The 14,934-nt window shown below is 43.4% G+C and overlaps 1 non-coding gene across 1 annotated transcript; it reads left to right on the top strand.

Moving 5' to 3' along the window:
- Positions 1-5,216: 5,216 nt before the first annotated feature.
- On the top strand, positions 5,217-5,289 carry TRNAT-UGU. The gene has a single exon. It is a non-coding gene; the product is annotated as a tRNA-Thr (tRNA).
- The last annotated feature ends 9,645 nt before the right edge of the window (positions 5,290-14,934 follow it).

A 14,934-nucleotide genomic window follows, 5' to 3' on the forward strand; every position in this document is an offset into this window, starting at 1 on the left:
TACACAGGACATTTTACAACCTCTCCTGAACGAATTAACTTTACAGATAGTAACCAAAGTTTAAAAAAGTTATTTTTTCCGCGTTTACATGACGCGTATAGCCGCGTTTGCATTTAGAAGCATTTTTTTGTTAATAGTCAAAAATTAAAAAATGCCTGTAAACGATATGTGGCTAAACGCGAGTTACCGCGTTTAACAGGCGTTTGGTATTTCAAATGCTTCTGAACACTCGTCCTGATTGCATTTTTTTGCTTTCCAAAAAATGCTTCTAAACTCTACTGCCTAGAAACTACTATAACAGACCATGTGCACTGATAAGATAACATAAAGGATAGTTCAGGGGCAGCTGAAAAAAAAATGGATTGGATCCATTTTAGAATAAAATAAAAAGCCCCTTTTGCTTCACTACTTCTCTTCAATCTGAAAAGATAAAATGAAGATGCAGTTTTTATGGCAATACTTACCCTCAATCCAAAGTGTTCCCCAGCAGTACTTATTGTAGCCGATAACAGACTACAGTTATCTGGCATTGCAGACTTACCCTCTCTTTTCTTAGACTGTCTCTGTATTCCTCTAGTGCTGGGCTTGGATTACATGCATCATCTTCCTGAAAAGTGCCTGAAAAACGCCCCAATGTGAAAGGGGTCTAATATCGCAGTCACAATAAAAATTGTTGATTGGCGCTTATTGTGATTTTTTTTTTTTTACCAAAAATATGTAGAAGAATACACATCGGCCTAAACTGAGCAAAAATAAATGTTTATATACAGTATATATTTCTTGGGGATATTTATTATAGCAAAAAGTAAATTTTTTTTCAAAATTGTTGCTCTATCTTTGTTTATAGCGCAATAAATAAAAACCACAGAGGTGATCAAATGCCACCAAAAGAAAGCTCTATTTGTGGGAATAAAAGGACGTCAATTTTGTTTGGGAGCTATTTCGCATGACCGCGCAATTGTCAGTTAAAGCGACGCAGTGACGAATCGCAAAAAGTGGCCCGGTCATTTGGCAGCCAAATCCTCTGGGGCTGAAGTGGTTAAGAAGAGAGACACAGCAGTGATTGGTCTTCATTACAGGAATCTCCGGGACAAAGACAACATTTTATGCGGGAAGACTACAAAGACCTAGAATAAATACACAAAGCACACCAAGATTCAAGGAAGAATACACATTCCTCTTGATTATTTGTTTAATCTGGTTTATAATCTGTTTATATTTAATCACACATTTTTTTTTTTTTTTATTTGTCCTTTCATAAAACCAAAAAATATGGAATAGTAAAAACGTTAATCACGTGACCTCATTTTTAAAGTGGTGATTAGCCTGACCTGAATATACATTTTTGTCTTCACAGCATTCTTGTTGAAATTGTATTTCTCTGAAAAAGCTCAGTAAGGTGAACGTTTATTTTCCACTGATGAAATGTATAATTTGTACGTGTAGATGGTGATTTTATGTTCTTATGTCACTCAGAGGGTAAACCAAAAATAATGTAGCCTATGATATAAGTGGTGCTGTCTCTGACCTCTGGTGTGTACTTAGCTAGAAAGGCCTTTAATTTATCCAAAAGTTATGGGAATTCTTCCACAACCACACACATTTTGTTGGACATGATTCCAGATTTTGCATATAAGGTTATAAAAGGTAGATCGAGTATCTACAGCTCCAATGTTTCATCTAACTTTAGCATTACCAGGAAATGATATTGCTTTATTACTTATGGCCCAATTAAACCTTCTTTATTAATTACTGTAATACTGTCAGGCAATCAATAACTACAGATCCGTTTTTTCCTTTTTTTAATTGATATGTGCTGCCACAGCAAAAAATAATAAACCGAGTCAGTCCGCTGCATTACTCGGCTAACCAGCGCTGAACAGGGAGAAAGAGCACTGTTTATTGGAGAAGTGTTCTTATAGGCCGTACACACGATCCGAATATTGGACGAAAACTGACGTCCAAGGAAGAATCGTACGATTTTCGGATCGTGTGTACACTACTTTCGAGAGCCGATCACGACATTTCATCCAATATTATTCGATTGGACAAGCACGAAAAATGTCCTCGTATGATATCAGATCGTACGATTTTTGTTTAGTCAGTATAGTTGTCGTCCGAAAATACATTACAAATAAATTACAACACGACATCACTTCTGATTTTTTTTTTCTGTCGTACGAGAATTTTCATGACTTTAGTTACCTATTGAATTTCTAAAAGTCGGATATTCGGATCGTGTGTACGGGACATTAGGAGCATGGTAGACTGCTAAGCAGGGAATGAAAGCAAGTAGATCCCCAGAAAAAGCAGCACACACACAAATAATTGTTAGGCACACATTTAACACCTAATGCCGCGTACACACGATCATTTTTCAGCATGAAAAAAAAAAATGTTTTTCAGCATGTCGAAAAAACAACGTTTTCCCAACTTCATCATTAAAACGACGTTGCCTACACACCATCGTTTTTAAAAAATGATCTAGCAAAGCGCGGTGACGTACAACACGTACGACGGCACTATAAAGGGGAAGTTCCATTCGCCTTTGGGCTGCTTTAGCTGATTCCGTGTTAGTAAAAGACGATTTGCGCTTTTTTGTCTGTTACAGCGTGATGAATGTGCTTACTCCATTATGAACGGTAGTTTTACCAGAACGAGCGCTCCCATCTCATAAGTTGCTTCTGAGCATGCGCAGGTTTTTTACATCGTTTTAGCCCACGCACAATCATTTTTTTATAACCCGAAAAACTACATAGTTTAAAACGACGTTAAAAAATGCAGCATGTTTGAATTTTTTTTTGTCGTTTTTTAGAACCTGAAAAATGATGTGAAGCCCACACATGATCATTTTAAATGACGTTTTTGAAAAACGAATTTTTTTTCATGCCGAAAAATGATCGTGTTTACGCGTCATTAGACATTAATCCCTTCCAGCCAAGTGTCATTAGTACAGTGACCATGCATATTATTAGCCCTGATCACTGTTATAATGTCAGTGGCTGTTAGTTAGTATCCCCACCCCAGCATCAATTAGGGTCAGATTGGTCACAGCACAATCGCAGCCCCGTTATAAGTCGCTGATGGCCGCCATTGCTGGTATAAAAACAATAAATAAATAAAAATTTCAGCATATATCCCATAATTTGTAGACGCTCTAACTTTTACACAGACCAATCAACATACACTTATTGAGACAGAATGCATAGAATGCATTAAGATAAAAACCTTCTGCCTTTAGAACCACTTTAAAGAATATGTAAACCCAACATCTCATATTCCTGATATGTACCTGCTGTACCATGTACTTGTATGAAACAGTATTCTCTTTATTTTGTATTGCTTCCTTTGTGTGAAATCCCTGCTGATCCTGCCAATCCCTCTGCTTTCTTTTTAACCACTTGACCTCTGAAAGGTTTTACCCCCTTCATGACCAGTACTTTGCTACTTTAACTGGCAACTGCGTGGTTATGCAACACTGTAGGTAAAGTACATTTTTTCACAGAAATAAACCTTTTTTCCTGGCCAGTCCTCCCGTCAGCACATCATGGGTTAATCCCCTCCTCCGGTCCAGCAGTACCACCTTCTTTTAGCTAATAAGTAGGGGGCCCCTCCTCCCAGTCCTTGTTCCTTTTTTTTAGTCGGACGATCAGACCACCTAAGACTCTTCCAGACAATCAAGCTACGAATGAAGAGGAAGAAAGAAAACCCCCCTGCCGAACCATCCCCACCCAGGTTCAGCCTCTCCTCGGGTTGGAAGGTCCAGAAGTAATAAAGGTATGCCCCTTTATGACACTGGACGCTCAGGTGCATGAGCTGCGGGCGTTTTTAGCTTATAGGAAGCTTACTGTGATCATAGAGGCTGTGGTGTGTCTCATGTCCTCTGCTAGGACATGCTGTGGCTCCTTCTCCTTACTCAGATCTGAGCTCCGTAGGAGCGCGCCGCCCCTCCTTCCTTCACTTTGTTAGTCGGCGGTGACCTCACAGGGGGGGCGGGGCCGGGGGCGCGCCGTGGGCGTGCCCAAATCGGATTTAAAAGACTCTCCAGGACAGGAGGCTCAGTGCGGTCTGCCACTGTCTGGGAGAGGAAGCACTAGGTAAGCCTCCAGCTGAGGAGGATTGTGTCAGTGCTGCACTATGCTTTCATGTCCTCATTGTTCATTTTTGCTTTGAAGTAGCTGTAATTCTGCTGTGATCTCCACACTTTCTGGTTGCCTGTTTCCTTATAACCATGGTGCTGGGAGCTTTTCACGATGGTCTAAGCTGTCATTACTGTGTGTCTAAAATTTCTCAGAACCAATCAGATTCATTTTGAAAACAAAACACTGCCCTGGATTTGTTTGTTTTTGTTCTGTGATTCTTCCCGACTCACCTCTCACCCGGAACTTCATGTATGTACCTTTAAAACCGAAAGTGAAACTAGAGGCACATTGTGTGATTGAATTTAATCTATTCTTAATCATTTTTAAAAGGAATCAGTTAACTGTTATGTCTCTATACCCTGTAAACAGTCATTTCAGCAAAAAAAAATAAAAAAATAAAAAAAATAAAATAAAATTAAATAAATAAATAAAATAAAATTAGGTATCAATTGCTACATCGCCTGATGTGCGTATCCTGCTTCTTTACACAGCATGAGCTCACCACAGCCTCAGGATGCACCAAAGTCACCGGACAGGTAGGAGGGGTCAACGGGGGCCACAACGTAAAAGAGTGCAATACCAAGAGCTAAAGATAATGTTTCTTGGTTGTCTTTTTAGGAGCAGAAGCCCTAAGATAAGACAGGAACGGAGAAAAAAGTCCCGCCACCGTTCAAAATCTCCGCAAGCGTCTGGCTCTCGGGCAACGCATAAGTCCCATTCTAGTCCAGCACGCAAATCCAGTCACTCTGCGACTGTAGCAGAGCCAAATGCATCAAGACCCCGCCCAGACGATGGTCTTTGTTGGGCATGTTCGGCACCATCCGAACCTGGCAAACTTCTATGCACCGGCTGCATTAAGGACGTGGCTACAGGTGGCAGAGGGTATTCAGTCAGCCGCAGCCACCAAAACACCTAGAAGATCTAAAGTTAGTAGCGCCAATCAATAAGTGGGCGATGAATCACCTGCCCGGGAGACGCTATCACTATCGGACTCTGAAGAGCCCTCAGAATATTTATTTGATTTTCAATATATTGAATCATTTGTCACAGCCGTGAGAGACACCATTGACTGGGGGCTCCATAGCCCAGGGGTTAGAGCACTGGTCTTGTAAACCAGGGGTCGCAAGTTCAGATCTCGCTGGGGCCTCCACCAGAAGCAGACCTTTGGGACTCTCCATTGGGCATAGATGTGGCCTTACAGCGCCTGGCCCGACAGGTCGCATTGCCATTGCAAGACCCAATGGACAGACGTGCAGACACAGACCTAAAAAAAAAGGTCTACTCAGCTGCAGGTGCAGCGTGCCGCCTGGCTATTGCCCTAACCTCAGTCTCCAGAGCGCTCAAGGTCTGGACCACAAGAACCCAAGCAGTCCTAAAAGCAGATACAGGGTCAGAATCAGTCATACAGACAATGGAGGAATTCGATCTTGCCGCCGATTTCATAGCGGAAGCCTCTATGGACCTGACAAAGTTACTCGCAAAAATCATGGCTTTTGCAGTGACGGCAAAGAGGGCCCTCTGGTTGCGACATTGGGGAGCAGACAGCACCTCAAAACTGAGTCTCTGCAATATTCCGTTTAATGGCAAGGTGCTGTTCGGAAAGACCCTAGAAGAAGCTATTAGTCGAGCTACAGGGGGAAAGTCGGGTCTAATGCCACAGAGACCTAGGAAGACACAGCAGGCCACCCGGCCAGCCCAACCAGACTACAAAAAGGCGTATGACGCCAGGTCATACAGGCCAGGACGGGAATATACAAGGCCCTACTGGAAAAATCCACAAGATTCTTTTCTGCAGAAGGTAAAGTCTAGAGCGGCACAGACCGCGAAAAAACCCGAAAAAATCTTTTTGACGGGTTAACCGCCCATCCCCCCCCAGGTGGGCGCCAGGTTAATGTCCTTCAGGGAAGTATGGACGGAAGAGGTCAAGGACCAGTGGGTCCGCAAGACGGTCAGATACGGTTCCAAAATATCCTTTCAGAAGAAACCACCCAATACGGTGGTCCACACAAAATAACCGACAGATCAGAGGAAACGGAACTGCTTACAAGAATATTTAGACGGCTTACAGCAAAAGAATGCAATTTCGCCGGTGCCCCTATCCCAACAAGGAAAAGGGGTATACTCTCCAATCTTTCTAGTTCCCAAACCATCGGGGGATCTCAGACCAGTTCTGGACCTGAGAATTCTAAACCACTTCATAGAACCCAAGACGTTCAAGATGGAGTCTGTATTTACAATCATCTCTGTGTTGCAACCAGGAGACTGGTTGATATCAGTCGATCTAACGGATACATATTTGCACGTCCCAATCAATGAGAGCCACCAAAGATATCTAAGATTCTTGGTAGGGGAAGATCACTTCCAGTTCAGGTGTCTGCCGTTTGGCATCAGCACAGCTCCGCGAGTGTTTTCCAAAATCTTACTAGCCGTTATTGCCATCATTCACCTGAAAGGCATAAAAATATTTCACTACCTAGACGACATCCTGGTAGTAGCACATTCGAGCGGAGAACTGGCGTCTCAACGCGACATGGTTCTAGAAATCCTATCAAAATTTGTCCGGATCATCAACAGGCAAAAGAGCCAATTGATTCCCTCACAACAGATGGAATATCTGGGACTGTTTTTCAATACAAACAGAGACCTTGTCCTCCTACCCGAACGAAAGAAGGCAGAATTGGTAGCCTGCGTCAGCAGCGTGATGAAGTCAACATCGCTAACGGCAAGAGATTGTATGACCCTACTCGGGATGTTTACTGCAGCAAGCCCAACCATTCCTTGGGCAAGATTCCACACAAGAGCCTTCCAGGCAACCTTCCTGAACCAATAGGACGGTACCTCTCTTCACCAGAGGATTCTCATACCAAGCCGGATTCGACAGAACCTAGCTTGGTGGAAGTCATCAGAGAACCTGTTGCGGGGCATGCCCCTCAGCCCCGGGGACTGGGTTCCGATAACTTCGGGTGCCGGTCTCCGGGGCTGGGGTGCTCACTGCCTCGGCAGGCAGGTGCAAGGAGTTTGGAGCAAGACGGAATCCCGACACTCCAACCTTTTGGAGCTGCAAGCAGCATACATGGCCCTGCAGGCCTTCGAGAAACTGGTACAGGGAGCTCGAGTTAAACTAATGTTAGACAGCAGTAGCATATATAGCCAGACAGGACGGAACCAAGAGCTTGCCCCTTCTGCAGGTGGCAACCAAAATATTTGTGTGGGCCGAAGCACATCTGGAAGCCCTAACAGCAGCCTACATTCCGGGCAGCCAGAATTCCATCGTGGATCATCTGAGTCGGGAGTTCCCCGACAAGAACGAATGGGCCTTGAACAAGAAGTTCCTAGAACCAATCTTTTCCGAGTGGGGGACACCCTCAGTGGATCTAATGGCGACCCGAGTCAATACAAAGACACCCCAATTTGTGTCCAGGTTCCGTTGCAACAAAGCCTTGACCCAAGGTGCCTTCTCCATTCCATGGGATTTTCCCCTAGTTTACATCTTTCCGCCGGTGCCGCTAGTAATGAGGACTTTGTTAAAGATTGCGAGGGAAAAGGTTCATACAATAATAATTCTACCCTTTTGGCCGCAGAGGCCATGGTTCCCTCTACTCCTACACATGGCGTCGGCTCCCCCAAGACGTCTGCCGCTAAAGAGAGATCTCCTATGGCAGTGCCAATGTGTTCACCCCAACCCGAACAGGTTGCAAACTGACGGCCTGGCTGCTGAATCAACCAGACTCCAGGCACAAGGCATTTCAAAGGAAGTAATCTCAACACTGTTAAAGTCTAGAAAGGCCTCCACCAATGTCACCTACAACAGGATTTGGGCAAAGTTTACAACTTTTGCGTTACAGAAAAATTTCGCTTCGGTGGATCCGAATGTGGCACAAGTATTGGACTTTTTGCAATCTGCTCTAAACAAAGGCTTAGCCCATAGTACATTGAAGGTACAAATTTCAGCTTTGTCGTGTTTTACAGGATACAGGTGGGCAGACGAACCACTGGTAAAACAATTCTTAAAAGCGACCATGAAAATTAATCCTCCAAGGAAGTCTCTATTTCCGGCCTGGGACTTAGGCACAGTGCTAAGAGCACTACTTCTGCATCCTTTTGTACCGGGAGAATCTTGTCCATTCTGGTTCCTAACACTTAAACTGTTTTTTTCTCACCGCCGTAACATCGGCAAGAAGGGTATCCGAGCTAGCGGCCCTGTCCAGTAAGGAACCGTACTGTATCATCCTTCCAGACAAAGTAATTCTGAGGCCTTCACCAATATCAACGCCCAAGGTAGTTTCAAAAATTTCACCTTAACTGGGAGGCAGTGCTACCTAGCTTTACATTACCTCCTAGGCAGGAAGAAAAACTGGACCTCAGACCTCTAGACATGGTCAACCTTTTCTCAATTTACCTGCACCGTTCTCAACAAGTGCGCAAAATGGATTCCCTTTTCATCTTACCATCTGGGCCTAAAAGAGGACAAGCCGTTTCAACAAGAATAATCTCAACCTGGATCACCAAAGTAAGAAAGCTCACGTACGAGAAACAAGGGCTGACGCCTCCTCAGTCAACTAGAGCTCACTCTACCAGAGGGGTGGCAGCCTCCTGGGCAGCATTTGCCAAAATACCAGTTGAGGAAATATGCAAGACGGCCAGTTGGAGTTCCTGCAAGACCTTCGCAAAGCATTAGAAATCTAGGCGTGACGTCACCCAAGGCGTCTAGTTTCGGAAATGCCGTGGTATCGGCACCTTTGCAGGCAAAATAAAGAAAGATTCACCTAAGCAGCATTTATAGTTGTCGTCCGAGTCTTATATACATTTTCCCGCCCTAGGGTGTTAAATTAAATCCCATGATGTGCTGACGGGAGGACTGGCCAGGAAAACGGAAAATTGTTATTCTTACCTTCGGTAATTTTCCTTTCCTGGCCTGTCCTCACGTCAGCACAGCCTTTCCCTCCCTATAGTCTGTCGTCCGCCAAATTAGTGGAACAAGGACTGGGAGGAGGGGCCCCCTACTTATTAGCTAAAAGAAGGTGGTACTGGTGGACCGGAGGAGGGGATTAACCCATGATGTGCTGACGTGAGGACAGGCCAGGAAAGGAAAATTACCGAAGGTAAGAATAAAAAATTTCCGTTTTTTGGTGGTATTTGATCACCACTGTTATTTATTTTTTTTTTTTGCTATGTAAACGAAATAAGACCAATAATGTTGAGAAAAAAACAATATTTTCTACTTTCTGTCATAAAACATCCAATCAAAAATCAAATTTCTATATACATTTCGGCCAAAATGTATTCTGCTATAAGTTGTTAGTAAAAACAGAAAAACGACGGGTGTATATTAATTGATTTGTGCGTTATATAGCTAGATTCACAAAGACCGCCCTAACTTTGCGGCGGCGTAGTGTATCGTGTTTACACTACGCCGCCGTAAGTTAGCGAGGCAAGTACATGATTCACAAAGTACTTGCCTGCTGAGTTACGGCGGCGTATCGTAAATCGGGCGGGCGTAAGCGCGGCTAATTCAAATTCGGCTGAGGGGGCGTGTTTTATGTTAATGGGGGGTGACCTGACGTGATTGACTTATTGAACGGCGCATGCACCGTCCGCGGACATATCCCAGTGCGCATGCTCCAAATTACGCCGCAAAGATTTATTGGTTTCGACGTGAACGTAAATTGCGCCCAGCCCCATTCACGGACGACTTACGCAAACAACGTAAAAATTTCAAAATTCGACGTGGGACCGACGTCCATACTTAACATTAGCTAGGCCAGCTTTTTGTTGGACTAACTTTACGCCTGAAAACGCCTTACGTAAACGGCGTATATTTACTGCAACGGGCAAGCGTACGTTCGTGAATAGGCGTATCTCGCTGATTTACACTTTCTAGGCGTAAATCAGCGTACACGCCCCTAGCGGCCGGCGTAAATAGTCAGCTAAGATACGACGGCGACCACATTTAAGTGTATCTCAATTTGAGAATACACTTAAATGTACGACGGCGCAGATTCAGAGTTACGACGTCGTATCTACTGATACGACAGCTTAACTCTTTCTGAATCTGGCTATTAGACTTTTATGGGTATACATCGGCTGTATGGACTCACATGAGTTTGGCAGGTGCACAAGGACTGATGCATAGTCCCCGACGCAGAACCTGTGCATCCAGGGCTGTGTACCTGTCAAACGTGACTGTGCGAGTGATTCTATGCAGCCGATACCTATCTATTTACTTAGACTGTACTGTTTGCCCTCATGTTGTCAAGAGCTGTGCTTTATGTTGGCATAATATAAATTCTGTATAAGAATAATAATAATAATAAGCTTCTTGCAAGCAGCTCCACGCTAATGCAAAAAGGTAGACAAATGGCTCTTCCCACTGTATGGGGCTCTGCACCCATGTGAATTAGCCCTTGGATAGCAAGAAGGGTGTATTTTATATTTGTGCAACAAATTGTATGTTGTATCCTCTGTTACTAGGCGCTGTCTGTAGTAAATTAGTCAAGCGCAGCATTTTCTAATTATGATGTCTAGACTAAATCTAATGAAGTTTACACAAATGAATGAGAACAAGCATACAGCATATCTGCCTGACACATACAGTATAATTTAGAAAAGAGTGGGGATTAGGGTGAATGCAACATAATGTAAAAACACAAATCTACATAATCATAAGGCATACTCTACTCGACCTTAAAAACCAATAAACTACCTTAAAAAATAATAAAGCATACTGTAAAGCTGGCTATACATGGATCTAAATTTGTCCGGTTCAGCAGGGAACCTGGGCTGGCTTATTCAGTCATGCTGGTAAATTGTATTTAAATTGGTCTTATGCCGCATACAGACGGTCGTTTTTTGTGATGAAAAAAAATGACGTTTTAAATCATGAAATAAAACAACGTTTTTGAAACATCATTTTCAAAAACGACGTTGCCTACACACCATAGTTTTTTCACAATGCTCTAGCAAAGCGAGGTTACGTTTCACCACTTTTTTCCATTGAAGCTCGCTTCATAACTAGCTTCTGGGCATGCGCGGGATGAAAAACGTCGTTTGAAAAAAACTTTTTTTGCTACACACGGTCAATTTCTATGAAGTAAAAAACGCAGTTTTGAAAAACGACACAAAAAATTTTGCCCACACATGATCATTTTAAAATGACGTTTTTTAAAACGTCATTTTTTTCATCACAAAAAACGACCGTCTGTATGCGGCATTAGGCTATGTCTTAAATTGATACAAGTAGGTTGATCGTCTTGAATCCTATTGGTATACATTTTTGACAGCTCTTTGATGCACATGTCCGTTCGAATGCGTTGTGGGTGGTTTCAGCGACCCGTGGGTGCATGGCATGGCTTCGACAGTCCCTCCTTTTTTAAGCTGGCAGCATTTTGTTTAATGTTTTTTATGTGTGGCTGTCCTTGTATCCAGTTGTGTGGGTTAGTAATAAATATATAAATATATGTATTGGCGATTTGGCAGCCAAATAAGATGCTGAGTGCTGACTAGCCTTGTGCTTTGAATTTGATTCACAAAGGAAAAAATAACCATTGTAGAATCAGCTCACTTCTGGTTTGTTCACTTTGTTGCCAGTCAAGTCCTGACAAAGGGGGCACTTATGCCCTGAAACACGTTGGCTACTTTTTTTAATTGTACCCCTGACCTTTAATGGAATAAAGTTGTATCATGACCTCTTAGCAGTGGTGTGGCACTTCAATTTGAACTCTGTTTACATCACACTGGGTGTAGAAGCAGCCTTCCAAGGAACCAGACCATGTACACCAACAGTAATACCTTAAGGTCACAATACAAGTAAAATTAACCTATGGGTGCAGTGCTCTCTTTCTACTTTCCTCAACCATTGATACTACAAGTTTGTCTGCCACAGTGGCCTTGTAGTTTATTAATTCACGTATTCCGGTGAATGAGTAACATGGCTGTGAAAGTGGAGCTCTGCACAGCAGTGCCATTTTTAAAATGTGATTGCGGGTGCTGGGAGAGGATCCTCCACCCGCTGCCACAGGGAGAGGGGCTATGGCGGCAGCAGACAGGTGCATTGGAGCATGTTACATGTTCATCTCTGACCACCAGTGTTAATATGTTGTAAATAGGGGTCATTGCTTGGCATTTTCTACTGAGTGAAGGCCTATCAAATTTTTTTCCATGGGGCCCTGTGATTTTTTGAATATACCCTTGATTTGTGTTTTTTTAGATTAAGCCACATGCTTGTTTTATCCCAGAACATTGCTTTTGTATTTGGTATGTACTTATGTAGTATATGCTAAAATCTACTTCTGTATGCTTTGTGTAATGCTGCATTTAGGCCTCTTGCACATGGATGAAAATAAGCAATGTTTGTAACCATGTAGGGTTTTTTTTTTTGTTTATCGTTCTGAAACACTGGTGTCTTGTGTATGGGACAATACACGCAACTGTATACAGATCCGCAATGCAGCAATGATGTAAGAGCAAGAGTAAAAAAAAAGAAAAAATGTTATGTCTGATTGCAGTATTTTATACGCCTACTGTATATGCAAGAGCATAAATTTGTAAATTGCAACGCTGGCAGCTAGAAGAAGATGAAAGAATTAAATGGGTGTATATGCATGTTTACACATCTGTACACACCTAAGAGCCGGTTCACACTGAGGCGGCACGACTTCGGGGGCGACTCGGCAAGTCGTCCTGAAGACGACTTCAGAGGCGATTAGCAAAATGACTTATGTATAGAAGTCAATGGAAATCGCCCAGACTCTCCCCCAAAGTCGTACAAGAACCTTTTTCTAAGTCGGGGGTGCCTTGCATCGCTCCTATTAGAACGGTTCTGGTGAATAGAATGACGAGTCGCCCCAGTGTGAACCGGCTCTAAATGTGTAGCTCCCTGTCAAATGTTAGGCTAAATTTAGTTTTTGTCTCCATTGTACTTAGTGGAGTAGTTTTCTTGTTTGGCCAGGTTTTCCCAAGCTTGGTGGCCAATTACTCCTGCCTGCTTCTGAAAGACCACTGCATAAGGATACTTATCGGACCTCAGCCAATCATTATGAGCAAGTGACCAGAAGGTGGCTGCGGGAAGTCATAAATGTTTGGGAGGCCTACTCAGAGTGTCTATGTCCTGGGGCTGCTGCCCCTGGGATGCAGTCTGTGTGCTGGAGTTGCTGTTTGGGCCTCAGCAGCTACTGGGCTGAGGGCCTGGAGAAGATGTGCTAAAAGGATTTTTTATGCTGGAGGGCATCATCTTGGAGTCTGGAGAAGGATCTTTGTCTCCCTTAGGCCCCTTTCACACTGGAACGTCGGCGGTAAAGCGCCGCTATTTTTAGCAGCAATTTACTGTCGTATTTGTGGAGGTATTCGCCCGCTAGCGGTCGAAAAAGGGTTAAAACCACACTTAAAGCGCTGCTGCAGCAGCGCTTTGCCGGCGTTATAGCCGCGGTGCCCATTCATTTCAGTGGGCAGGAGCTAGTGCACCCTCTGGGCTTTCACACTAGAGAGACAGCAGCGGCTGTCTGCAGGGCAATTTGCAGGCGCTATTTTTAGCATTATAGCGTCTCAGTGTGAAAGTGGTCTTACTGAAGAGTGTTGTGTAGAAGCTGGGTGGCAGACAGCTCTCCTAGGACATTATGAGTAAGGCCTCGTACACACGACCGGTTTCCTCGGCAGATCCATCAAGAAACTTGGTGGGTGAGATTTTTTGCCGAGGAAACCGGTCGTGTGTACATTTTTCGACGAGGAACTCGACGAGTCAAAAAGAGAGCAAGTTCTCTATTTCCTCGACGGGAGTCTCAAATTGGCTCGTCGAGTTCCTGGTCGGGCTGGTTTCCGACGAGGAACACGATGGTGTGTATGCTAAGAAACCCGCGCTTGCTCAGAATAAAGTATGAGACGGGAGTAAAAGTAGCATTTGTAATAGAGATAACACATTTTTCAAGCTGTAACAGACTGAAAAGTGCAAATCGCCTCTTAACAAATTTTTACTTAACACGCAAGCACATTAGATTAGCAAAACCAGCCCCAAGAGTTGTGCCAGTGGAATCGAACTTCCCCTGCCATTGTATGTGTTGTATGTCACCGCGTTTGAGAATGAGGAGATTTTGTCTTGACAGTGTGTACGCAAAGCAAACTTGTCGAGTTCCTCGACAAGCCTGTTAAGGAACTCGACGAGGAAAACGATGTGTTTCGCCCGACGAGTAACTCGGTCGTGTGTACGAGGCCTGAGACCTGGTCTTGGACTCTGGTGCTCAATTGCTTCCAGCACATGCACACCTGAGAGTTTACTGAATGGACTGGGTCTGTTCCAACAGAGACCTAGAATTACTGGCCATTCCCTAGTATCTCCAGTAAAGGCTTTTTCAAGAGGATTTTGTAAGAAGTTTGCCCTCCTCTTTATTTCTGATATCGTTTTGCCCTACATACCCTCTTTCTGCAAATAAAATTCCACAAAAAATACAATACAATATTCCAAATCTTAGTGTTCAAATGTAGTGTTAATGCTGCTGCCCACATCACCTGTGTTGCCACAACAAAATAATATACAGCACCCAATCTAATCCACAAATTCATTTATTTCCTACATTTCAAACATTCATCAAAATATAATTTTATTTTATGAGATGTTCATTAATTACAGGAATCCTTCCACAAAACAGATGCGTGGCTATTTACATCATTTTCCAGTGATGCATTACACACTTCATAAGTTAGAAATTTTAACATAAACGACAGTCCATGAAAAAGTTTGTCCCCACACAGGGAAGCACTTGCTTACAATGTAAGCATCCTAGGATATCAGTACTGTTCACAA

This window comes from Rana temporaria, chromosome 2 (assembly GCF_905171775.1).
Source record: "Rana temporaria chromosome 2, aRanTem1.1, whole genome shotgun sequence".
In the NCBI taxonomy this organism is placed as follows: Eukaryota; Metazoa; Chordata; class Amphibia; order Anura; family Ranidae; genus Rana; species Rana temporaria.